Here is a 12,756-nt window from a genome sequence, read left to right as displayed (position 1 = left end):
AAATGAGTGTTTTGCCTTGGCAAAAATTTATAATTTCCTGAGAAAGTTTGGTAAGGAAAGAGTCCAGACACAGGAATGTATGTCCACAAATAATGAGATCATTGCTACTATTAATACTTGATTATTTGGGATGAAAGTGGCAGGGAGAGGACTGAACTCATAGTGTTATCATATGGAGAGCAGCACTGTTTGAGGATGTGCCAGTGTCCACATGTTCATAAAACTCGGTATTACTTCTAAACATTAAAACAATATCCAAAGGCCTTCATGTGTATTATTTCATGTATGGAATATGGAACTCTTTTAGTCAAGACTTATTCATCTTTTAAAATTATTGTTTTAGGTTTAAATTTTTTATTTTTTTGGCTGCACTGTGTGGCTTGCAAGATCTTAGTCCCCCCAATGAAGAACTAAACCTGGGTCCGCTGCAGTGAAACTGCTGACTCCTAAACACTGGACTGCCTCGGAAATCCCAAGATTTATTTGTCTTAATTTAAGGAATAAATCCATTTTATCTGTATCCTTTGACTTTCTCAGTATCTTGTGTCCCTGGTGCTGTTTACTAATAAGACAAATATCTCCAAAGTGTGCTCTCTAAAGTAAACAATGTTTAGCCATTTGCAATCTATAAAATTCAATCTTTAATTCTTAGTTTGTGCACAGAAATGTGCTAGGAGGTACAAGGGCATATGATGGGTGATAAGACATAATTCCTATGTTATGGGACACACATGTGTTCCATACTATTGTGGAAGAAATTGACAGTAATAAACAGCCCTAAAGAATTATGTGTATTTTGACTTATATCTTTATGCAGGATTCTTTACTCCAGTGTTCTGAGATAATTCTACCACCTCCATTTCCCTGACCATCTTGTACCCATTTTCTCTTGTCTCTAAAATATATCTTATTTTTTTGCCATTCATATTTTAGAATCTTAGATTTAGAAGTGACATTCTTTTATTATTACAACCATATGGATAGTTCATGGACAAAGTTTAAAATTGAAAACATACTTTCCGATTAATGGTAAGTACCCTCTTATCCCCAAAGTATCTATTATGGAAAAGAAGCTGAGTTATTTTGAAGGGGAAAAGGGACTGTCTAAGCAATAAATTCCCTCTTTACCCTTCGACTCAGCATGAACTGTTAATACGTGATAAAAACCCCTGGTGGTTCAGATGGTAAAGAGTCTGCCTTCCAATGCAGGAGATATGGATTCAATCTCTGGGCCTGGAAGATCCTCTTAGGAGGAAATGGCAATCCCCTCCAGTATTCTTGCCTGGAAAAGTCCATGGACAGAGGAGCAAAGTGGGCTGTACTGACTCTAATGATATGAGAACTGGCAGAAGACATGTTACTAAAATATAGGAATAGATAGCAGACAGATTCCAAAGCAAAGATGAAACTTTACCACAAAAATGAGAGATAAGGGACTTTGGATTCAAAAATTAACAAATATATAGGATTTTTTAGATACCAGTACAGAAGGGCACACTATTTTAATAATGGAAAAGAATATGATACAATAGATATATTCTAACACCAGGCACTATGATCAGTTTGGAACGGTCTCATACAGAGTTTGTCTTTCACTAATTCTCATACAAGCATATATTAATTTCTAAAAAAAATATACAGTTCCTCATGTACAACTAGCATTTTCAAGATGTCAAGGAGTGGATTTCAGAAAATTGCTTATCTTCTGTTTTAGTCACAATTAGGTGTGATTGTGCATCACACACACAGAAGTACACACATACCATGGTATGTAAATCTGAAGGTGACTCAGGATGGGTTCAGTGGCTTACTGGGGACATAAGCTGCTTTTCAATTGTGACTCTGCTACAACATCTGGCTTCCATCCATTTTTTGGTCTCAGAGAGTAGTTCCAGATTGATCCTTCGTCTCTATCTTCAGCCATCAGAACTAAAGATAGGGAAGGAGAGAGAATGTACCCTAACTTGAAGACAGCTGCGTGGAAGTGACAGACCTCACCTTCTCCTATTTCCCTTTCTGTGACCCAGTCATATGGTCCATGGTGGCAATAAGTGGGGCTAAGAAAAACCATGGTATCTATATAACCACCTACCCAACTACAAATCAGGGCATTTATTATTGAGGAAGAAAGGGAGAATTAGGAATAACTAACAGTGTCATCCACTCTTTGCAGTATTTGTATTTAGCCCTAGACAGCTGTATGTTGTTCTCTCTAGAGTTAATGTTTGAATTTGGCTTTGTATCTAAAATAATAATGTGAAATGTGATTGAAATGATATGCATAACATTTAAAATATATTAATATTTCATAACTATTAGGGTTTTCCAGAAAACTATTTGTCCCACTGGGTGGAATAGTTTCTGCAATATCTCAACAATGTGATTTATTCCTGTCACTTCATTCTTGCTGCTTTCTGGTCCTGACAGTTTCTTGATTCCATTCTCCCTTTCCAGTTTTGAACACCTTCCAGTTATAAACACCTTTGAAGAACAAATGCAAGTTTTTAATTCTCCATTCATTTCTGACCACTCCACACTATTATCAAACACATTTCTGGTTCCTCATACATACTATATAATGATGTCTTTTATGGTACTCCTTACTATTAAAGAATGCTTGTGGATATTCTATCAAAGTTATCAGAATGTTGAGAACACTTGTTTTGTGTTACATTGTACCATATTAATTGTTCTAAGTCTGATAATTATTGATGAGCAACATTTTTCTATGTGTTTATGGATTATTCTATTCTAGGTTTTACCCTTTTTCGCGGCAATTTGCAAAAAAAAAAAAAAAAAACCTTAAAAATCAGATTAAAATCTGATAACCAACAATAATTTAAAGCCTTTCAAAATTTGATTAGCTAAATTACAGAAACAGCCTAAGGCATGTGGGATATACATAATGGAATATTATTGAGCCATGAGAAAGAAATCAATCCTGTCATTTTGGACAACATGGAAAGACCCAGAGACAGTAGGTTAAGTGCAATAAGTTAAACAGAGAAAGACAAATACAGTATAATATCACTTATATGTGAATAGGACAAATATGAACTCATAGAAACTGAAAGTAGAACAGTTTTTACCAGATGATCAAGTAGGGGATAAGGAGATGCAGGTCAAAGAGTACACACTGGTGCACTGGGAAGACCCAGAGGAATCAGGTGGAGAGGGAGGTGGGAGGGGGGATCAGGATGGGAAATACATGTAAATCCATGGCTGATTCATGTCAGTGTATGACAAAAACCACTATAATATTGTAAAGTAATTAGCCTTCAACTAATAAAAATAAATGAAAAAAAAAAAAAGAAAAACGAAGAGTACACACTTCCAGTTGTAAGATAAATAGCTCTGGGGATCTAATATACAGAATAATGACTGCAGTTAATAATATTGTATTATATGTTTCTTTTTTTAAAATTTAATTCTTTTTTTTCTTTGCCACATGGCTTGTGGATATTAGTTCCCTAACTAGGGATTGAACCTGAGACCCCTGAAGTGGAAGTCCAGAGTCTTAACCACTGGACTGCCTGGGAAGTCCATTTCATATGTTTCTAAGAGAGTAAATCTTAAATGCTTTTACCATAAAAAGAAAATGGTAACTATGTGACATGATGGAGGTGTTAGCTAAAGCCATAGTGGAAACCAATTTGCAATATTAAATTGTATTAAATCAATTGTATATAGTAAGCTTATACAATGTTATATATCAATTATATATCAAAGCTGAAAAAAGTAAACTTTATTAACAAATTTCATAGTAATTTTTTCCTCAAAATGATATAACATTTAACAAATACTTTGGATAAAAACGTTAAATACAATTTTTATTTCCTAGCAAATACATATTCTTCATATTTTAGAATATTTTCATATTCTTCATATTTTTTAGAATATTTTCATATTCTTCATATTTTACACATTTTTCATATTCTTCATATTTTTCACATATTTTCATATTCTTCATATTTTTAGAATATTTTCATACTCTTCATATTTTTAGAATATTTTCATATTCTTCATATTTTACACATATTTTCATACTCTTCATATTTTTCACATATTTTCATATTCTTCATATTTTTCACATATTTTCATATTCTTCATATTTTACACATATTTTCATACTCTTCATATTTTTCACATATTTTAATATTCTTCATATTTTACACATATTTTCATAATCTTCATATTTTTAGAATATTTTCATATTCTTCATATTTTTAGAATATTTTCATATTCTTCATATTTTACACATATTTTCATACTCTTCATATTTTTCACATATTTTCATATTCTTCATATTTTTCACATATTTTCATACTCTTCATATTTTTAGAATATTTTCATATTATTCATATTTTTAGAATATTTTCATACTGTTCATATTTTACACATATTTTCAGAATATTTTCATATTCTTCATATTTTTAGAATATTTTCATATTCTTCATATTTTTAGAATATTTTCATATTCTTCATATTTTTAGAATATTTTCATATTCTTCATATTTTTAGAATATTTTCATATTCTTCATATTTTACACATATTTTCATATTCTTCATATTTTACACATATTTTCATATTCTTCATATTTTTAGAATATTTTCATACTCTTCATATTTTTAGAATATTTTCATATTCTTCATATTTTACACATATTTTCATATTCTTCATATTTTACACATATTTTCATATTCTTCATATTTTACACATATTTTCATATTCGTCATATTTTTAGAATATTTTCATATTATTCATATTTTTAGAATATTTTCATACTCTTCATATTTTACACATATTTTCATACTCTTCATATTTTTAGAATATTTTCATACTCTTCATATTTTTAGAATATTTTCATATTCTTCATTTTTTACACATATTTTCATAATCTTCATATTTTACACATATTTTCATATTCGTCATATTTTTAGAATATTTTCATATTATTCATATTTTCACAAATTTTCATACTCTTCATATTTTTAAAATATTGTCATATTCTTCATATATTTAGAATGTTTTCATACTCTTCATATTTTTAGAATATTTTGATATTCTTCATATTTTACACATATTTTCATACTCTTCATATTTTTAGAATATTTTCATATTCTTCATATTTTTCACATATTTTCATATTCTTCATATTTTTCACATATTTTCATATTCTTCATATTTTTAGAATACTTTCATACTCTTCATATTTTTAGAATACTTTCATACTCTTCATATTTTTAGAATACTTTCATATTCTACATATATTTAGAATATTTTCATATTCTTCATATTTTTATAGAACTAAAATAATCTCAATAAGACATGTATCTCTATATTGTTTCTCAACATACTTTTTATAATATTAGAGGATATTAGGTCATTATTTTTTCTTGATAAACTTGTTAGGACTCGATTATGGCACTATCTAACAGATGCTTTCATTCAATCCCCAAGTTAAAATATTAAAAATATTTTTGTTTTATGGGTGTATCATGATAGCTAAATACAGTTAGCAGAGGAAATGAAAATAGAAGCTTTTAAAGCTCACATGTGAACGTTGTTCTCTGATTATATATTATTCTCCTTGTGGAAAATCACATTAGAAAATTCTTTTAGTTTTTGTCTTTGTAATTTCCTGAAATTTTGAACTTAGAATTAACTTGACATGAAATTCACCAGAGCTGTAAAAAAATCTATCACATCCTGGCTTGCAAAGTATAATCTAAGAGCAATGAACCACATTCATGTGACCATATTAAACATTTGAGATCCAATGGAGAAAACAGAGAAATTCTAATTGTTTATTTTCCCAGTAGTTGATACTTGTGGGATGTTTCCAAAGCGAAGTAAGAATCATTAATTATTCCACATCAGACTCTTGGCATCAATACCTATAGTATAAAATCACCATTAATATCAACCATCTTTGCTAAGGATCATCAGCTTCAACAGAGGTCAGGACAACTGATTCAAAATCACAAAAACAGAGACTTTTAGACTATGACCCTCAACACCAAGAAATCCTGCAAGGTTACTACTCAGAACTATCCACCACCACCATCAGAATAATTTTTACCTTCAGAGTTTGGGGGAGACACACATACCTCTGAAGTTTTGGGGAGGAGGTGGTGATGATGGTGGTTAGTCACTAAGTTGTGTCCAACTCTTCGTGACCCATGGGCTGCAGCACGCCAGATTCCTCTGTCCATGGGATTTCCCAGGCAAGAATACCAGAGTGGATTGCCATTTCCTTATCCAGGGTATCTTCCCCACCCAGCGATGAAACTTAGTCTCCTGCATTGCAGGTAGATTCTTTACCAGCTGAGCCACCAGAGAAAGTGTGGGGAGGAGTATTTATCCCAATCTTGAATTTAAAAATTTTAGGTCTTCAACCACATCAACCCCCGCCCCCACCCCCTGGTTCACTGACAGATGTGGGTAGTTATTTTTCTGTCTCTATCTGTCCTCAGTCTAATAGTCACACTCCCTGAGCAGCAAAGTTTCCCTTATCATACCTGTCCCCACTGGATAAAATTATGGCCAACATTTCTTTATTTAGTCACTTCAGCTCAGGCATTGTGAGAGCTTTGTTCACTTATGTGGTGGAGGTGGTGGTTTAGTCACTAGATCATGTCTGACTCTTGTGACCTCATGGACTGTAGCCTGCCAGACTCCTCTGTCCATGGGATTCTCCAGGCAAGAATACTAGAGTGGGTTGACATTTCCTTCTCCAGGGAGTCTATGTTAACTTCTCACTAAACTTCTTTCAACAATTTTATTAAAATATCATACTTATTAATACTTTCTGTATGTGAGGTATGATACCAAACACTACCTAGTACAGAAGAATAACCATCATAAACTCTCAATAATTAATACAGATTTAGGTATGCATTAAATGCCACATGTTGTTGTCTAGTCACTCAGTTGTGTCTGACTCTTTGTAATTCCATGCACTGTAGTCTTTCAGGCTCCTCTGTCCTTGGGATTTCCCAGGCAAGAATACTGGAGTGGGTTGCCATTTTCGTCGCCTGGGGATCTTCCCAACCAGGAATCGAACCCGTGTTCTGGCATTGGCAGGTGAAATTTTTACCAGGTAAAAAATGTATTTCTGGACACATATAAAATGGTCTTATTAACTAGGGCTTCCATTATTTAAGTCTTTAACTGAAGGGTATTGACTGTTCACAGGATAAAGGGGATAGAGAGAAAAAAGCTAAAGGAATCTGATGAGTCAAAAATGACAGCGCACCATGCTTTTTTGTGAAATAATTAAATCATGTGATAGCTATTGGGGCATTAAAAAATTTTATTGTCAGATGACATACATCCTTAAATAAAAAAGAAATTGACTTGAATTTATTTAGAGACTATGGAAAATACTGTTAACTGATAAATAATATTGATAATTTAGAAAGCTAATAGCAAGTAAAATAATTAAAATTTCCATTTTTACCATATGTGCTAATGTATGTAGAAAGGAGCAATAAAAAGACATGCTAAGAAAAAGAAAATTTTAAATTCTGGTCGTGATTTAGAAATGAAAATGTTGGTCAAATGAAAGATATAACAGAGACAAACTCAATAGGTGGAAAAACATTGACATTTCTTACAAAGAACTGTTGACTGCACTAAGCTCCCTGTGGGAATCATTTAACTTAATTTTCACATGAAATGCATATTGGTGATTTTGGTTTTTTAGAGTGTTGGAGAGTAGATGCAACTAACACAAGATCACATGGGGCATGAATCTTCTGTGAATTAATTATAGAAAGTGTACACCATTATTACTTAAATCTTATGCAAATTTATATGACTATGAGTAACATAGACATCTAGAATATGGCAAGAAAGAAAAGGTCCTCAGAAATAAAAATAGCAACATTCATTCTGACTGATTTTAAAAATGCATAAATGGGTGTTTTCTCTTAAGAAGTGAGGAAGTCTTTGAATTCTAAGTATTGTGAAGTTTGTATGCCCATCTCTGGTTCAACCAGGATCATTGTTTTCCTCCAAGAAGCAGGAGAGACTCTTGAGTCCATCCTAAAGAAGATCAGTCCTGGGTGTTCATTGGAAGGACTGATGTTGAAGCTGAAACTCCAATACTTTGGCCACCTGGTGGGAAGAACTGACTCATTTGAAAAGACCCTGATGCTAGGAAAGATTGAGGGCAGGAGGAGAAAGTGATGACAGAGGATGAGATGGTTGGATGGCATCACCGACTCAACAGACAGGAGTTTGGGTGAACTCCGGAAGTTGGTGATGGACAGGGAGTACTGGCGTCGTTAAGAGTCAGACACTACTGAGCAATGGAACGGCAGTGAACTGAACAGAATCTGGCCCTCCCCTGATAACATTCACTCACATGACCACGTCTGCTCACACATGTACACTCATTTTCTCATTTTTAAACTTAGAGCCTTGGAGAGGATAATGGACCCTGGAAATCACTCCTCAGTGACTGAGTTCCTAGTTGCTGGGTTCACAGAACAGTCACGACTCCAGCTGCCTCTTTTTCTCCTCCTCTTAGGAATCTATGTGGTCACGGTGGTGGGGAACCTGGGCAGGATCACCCTGATTGGGCTCAGTTCTCACCTGCACACCCCCATGTACTATTTCCTCATCAACTTGTCTTTATTGATCTCTGTCAGTCCACTATCATTACCCACCCCCCAAATGCTGATGAGCCTTGTGATAGAGAAGAACATTATCTCCTACCCTGAATGCATGGCCCAGCTCTATTTCTCCCTCATTTTTGCTTTTGCAGAGTGTCATGTATTGGCTGTAATGGCATATGACTGCTATGGCGCCATCTGCAACCCCTTGCTTTAGAATGCCACATTGTCTTATTACTTCTGCTTCTGCCTCACAATGGGAGTTTATATTTAAGAATCATTGAATACACAATCCACATAGGATTTTTGTTGAGCCTACTTTTCTGCAAGAACAATGTGTTTAACCATTATTTCTGTGATCTCTTCCCACTCTTGGAGCTATCCTGTTCCAGCATCTATGTCAATGAATTATCAGTTATATTCTTCTGTGTATTTAACATCTTGACTCCTGCCTTAGCTATTCTTGCTTCATACATCTTCATCATCTCCAGAATCCTCCACATTTGTTCCACTGAGGGAAGGACCAAAGCCTTCAGCACCTGCAGTTCCCACATCTCAACTGCTGCTGTCTTCTATGGATCAACAGCATCCATGTACCTGAAGCCATCATCTGTGAGCTCCATGGACCGAGGGAAAGTGTCCTCTGTGTTTTATTCCATCATTGTGCCCATGCTAAACCCTCTGGTCTATAGTCTGCAAAATAGGGATATCAAATTTGCCCTGAAAAAAATTGTAGACAGCAGAAAGTGTAGATGAATAGAAACAACATAATGATGACATATCAGTTATTTGATTCCTTAAAATATGTTATGCATTAGGATTATTTTTTTTACAAAAAATCAATCATACTTGCCTATATAGGGCACTTCCAAGATTTTAACCAGGCCGCTTCTTGAATCTATATTGCAATATTTATATATAAAATCATAATCTGTGATTATGATTAAAGTAAAAAAACTCCTGAAGATAAAGGAGTCTTATTTTTTTATTTTTAATGATAACCCATACAGGAAGACAAACATTGAGGAAGAAGAAGATTTTGAAGTTAATCATAGTAATCTATATAGTTAACTTTATGAATGATAAAACACAATGTCCAGCATTTAAATGGATAACTTTATTTTATATTCACAGTATTATATAAGCAAGTCGTAGTATTGTTTTTCTTAAGAGTAGGATGAAATTGAATGGCATTTGGTTTGTGTAAATGTCATGGTCCCAAACATGATCTACACATCAAGCAAACTCAGTTCACTATAAGACTGAGTTTCTCAGATCACCAGCCCAGGTGGGATGCATGAGACAAGTGCTCGGGCCTGGTGCACTGGGAAGACCCAGAGGAATCGGGTGGAGAGGGAGGTGGGAGGGGGGATCGGGATGGGAATACATGTAACTCCATGGCTGATCCATGTCAATGTATGACAAAACCCACCGAAATGTTGTGAAGTAATTAGCCTCCAACTAATAAAAATAAATGAAAAAAAAAATAAAAGACTGAGTTTCTTTCCTCCAGATCTCTTTCATGCTTTTTTCCTCTTTATTTCTTCTGATATCATGAAAATAATAAAAAATATTCAAACTTGACTTCATCAAAGTAAAAGATTCATTACAGTCTCAGAGACTTGGGGCTTCCCAGGTGACACTAATGGTAAAAATCTGCCTGTAAATGCAGGAGACACAAGAGATGCAGTTTCAATCCCTGGGTTGGAAAGATCCCCTGGAGTAAGTAATGGTAACCCACTCTAGTATTCTTGCTTGGAAAATTCCATGGAGAGAGGAGCCTTGCAGGATACAGTCATGGGTCCCCAAAGAGTTGGACATGACTGAGCAACTGAGAACATATTAGAGACCTAATTGTTATACTTGATACAATAAAGCAATATATAGCAATGATTTTTATAAAACAGCCTTAGCATTATTGTCTTATCTTTAGACAAGGAATAGCTATTTATGAAAGCAGATGCTCATGAAAGCCAACATTCCAGCTAAATTGTATCACTGTCATATGGTTCATGCTCTTTCTTTCCATAGCTTACAAATAATCACCATTTCATGTCAATTGTATCTTTGAAGTATCTTTTCTCCTATCCTGTTTTATTGTATTTCTGCTTCTAAGCATTTAACATCTTATATATATCAATTTCCATGACATTCTAAGTACTCAGTTGTTTTCTGTCTCTTCCCAGTTCAAATCATCTTATTATTTGCCAGATTGATGTTCTTTGTCTAATGTGCCATCTTATCTGATATAACAAGTACAGATGCAATGATAGAATTAAAACAATGGCTATGACCTCTTAATAATTTTTTTATAATTGTAAAATCATTTATTAAAGACCTGGTTAAATACTTCCCATTTCTGAACTCTATCTCTATTGGTTTAATCCTGAGATTCAACTGTACAAGCCTGGCTGATGATCACAGCCATATGACCAAGCAGCATCCTGTGAACTGTTGTTGTTGAGATGCTAAGTCATGTCTGACTGTTTATGACCCCATGGACTGCAGCATTCCAGGCTTCCTTGGCCTTTGCCATCTCCCTGAGTTGAGTTTACCTAAGCTCATGTCCATTGAGTTGGTGATGCCATCCAACCATCTCATCCTCTGTCATCCCCTTCTCCTCCTGCCTTCAATCTTTCCCAGCATCAGGGTCTTTTCCAATGAGTAGGTTCTTTGCATTAGGTGGCCAGAGTATTGGAGCTTCAGCTTCAGCATCAGTCCTTCCAATGAGCAGCCCTCTGAGCAGCAGCCACAAAAGTCAGGGTTCCAGACAAGGGTATGATCTCCCTTCCAGGAAATACTTGGAAGCTGGGGTTAGGGACAGGGAGAGTGCAGGCCTGCTGCCCTGTTGCCTATATCCCAAAGAGTATTTCAATAAGCCCTCAATGTGTGTCTCCTTAGATGCCTATTCCTCTTGCTTATGCTTAAAAATAAGCAAAAAACCTCTTTCGCAAGAAGCCCAGGTGCTTTTCTAAAATTCATTTGCCTTGAGCTGAGCTCTGGGGTGGGTTAGTCTATCTGTTTATAAGTTTTAAGAACTATGTCTTAGGGACTTCCCTGGTGGCCCAATGGTTCAGGATCTGTCTTCCAATGCAGGGGACATGGGTTGAATCCTTCCTCTGGGAACTAAGATTCCCACATGCTATGGGGCAACAAAGCCCAAATGCTGCAACTAGAGAGACCTGTGCACCACAACTACTGAACCTGCATGCCACAAGACTCAGCAGCCAAAAAAAAAAAAAAGACTTTTTTAAAGATCTGTTTCTCAATTCATTATAGTACTATGGGTCTCATGATCACAAACCTTGCTGACTTTCCAGATAAATGTTTTGTGGGCTTCTCTCTTGGGTTCAGGTCTTAACAGTTGGGGTGCCAGATGTGGGGTGTTAGCTCCTCAAGCAAAAACTCAGGGTTCTGAGGTATGCTGACTGTGGGTTGCTGCAGCGAGCTGTGGTTTATGACAAGATTGTGTCTTAGCCTCTCATATCCACTTCAGTGTGACCTTTTCTTGTTTCCCCAATGTATAAGAATTAATCAGCTAGTTCCCCTTCCCCCAAAAAGCACCACACCGGAAATTATTTTCTATATAGCTGTAGATCCATTGTGTCCATGGGGAAAGGTGAGTTCTGTATGTTACTACTTTGAAACAGAACACCCATGTGCGTTTTTCTTTTAGTACACTACCCATTAATCAAGCAACAGCTAGTAATTTTTTTACATTGAGGTTTGATATATGAAAATTCTTTGTGTTTTCAAGCATTTATGCACATTTAAAACTTAAAAAGTGTTACAAAAGGTAAAAATGTGAATGTGTGTGTGTTAGTCACTCGGTCGTGTCCAACTCTTTGTGACCCCATGGACTGTAGCCCACCAGGCTCTTCTGTCCATGGAATTCTCCAGGCAAGAATACTGGAGTGGGTTGCCATTTCCTTCTCCAGGGGATGTTCCTGACCCAGAGATTGAACCTGGGTTTCTGCATTGTAGGAGATTCTTTACTGTCTGAATCACCAGGGAAGGCCTAATACACACATACAAATTTTAAAAGTGTTAAGAAAGATAAAAATTTAAAGCCTCCTTAGGAATTTTCTATGTATTTGCAGGGTTATGGATCTCTATCTGAGAACTAGTGGAAGA

The 12,756-nt window shown here is 35.1% G+C and overlaps 1 pseudogene; it reads left to right on the top strand.

Annotated features, from left to right (window-relative positions):
* The first annotated feature begins 8,440 nt into the window (after positions 1–8,440).
* LOC122705251 lies at positions 8,441–9,378 on the top strand (annotated as a pseudogene).
* The last annotated feature ends 3,378 nt before the right edge of the window (positions 9,379–12,756 follow it).

This window comes from Cervus elaphus, chromosome 2 (genome assembly GCF_910594005.1).
Source record: "Cervus elaphus chromosome 2, mCerEla1.1, whole genome shotgun sequence".
NCBI lineage: Eukaryota > Metazoa > Chordata > Mammalia > Artiodactyla > Cervidae > Cervus > Cervus elaphus.
Note: the sequence above shows the minus strand (reverse complement) of the source record. Positions and strands in the feature narration are given on the sequence as shown.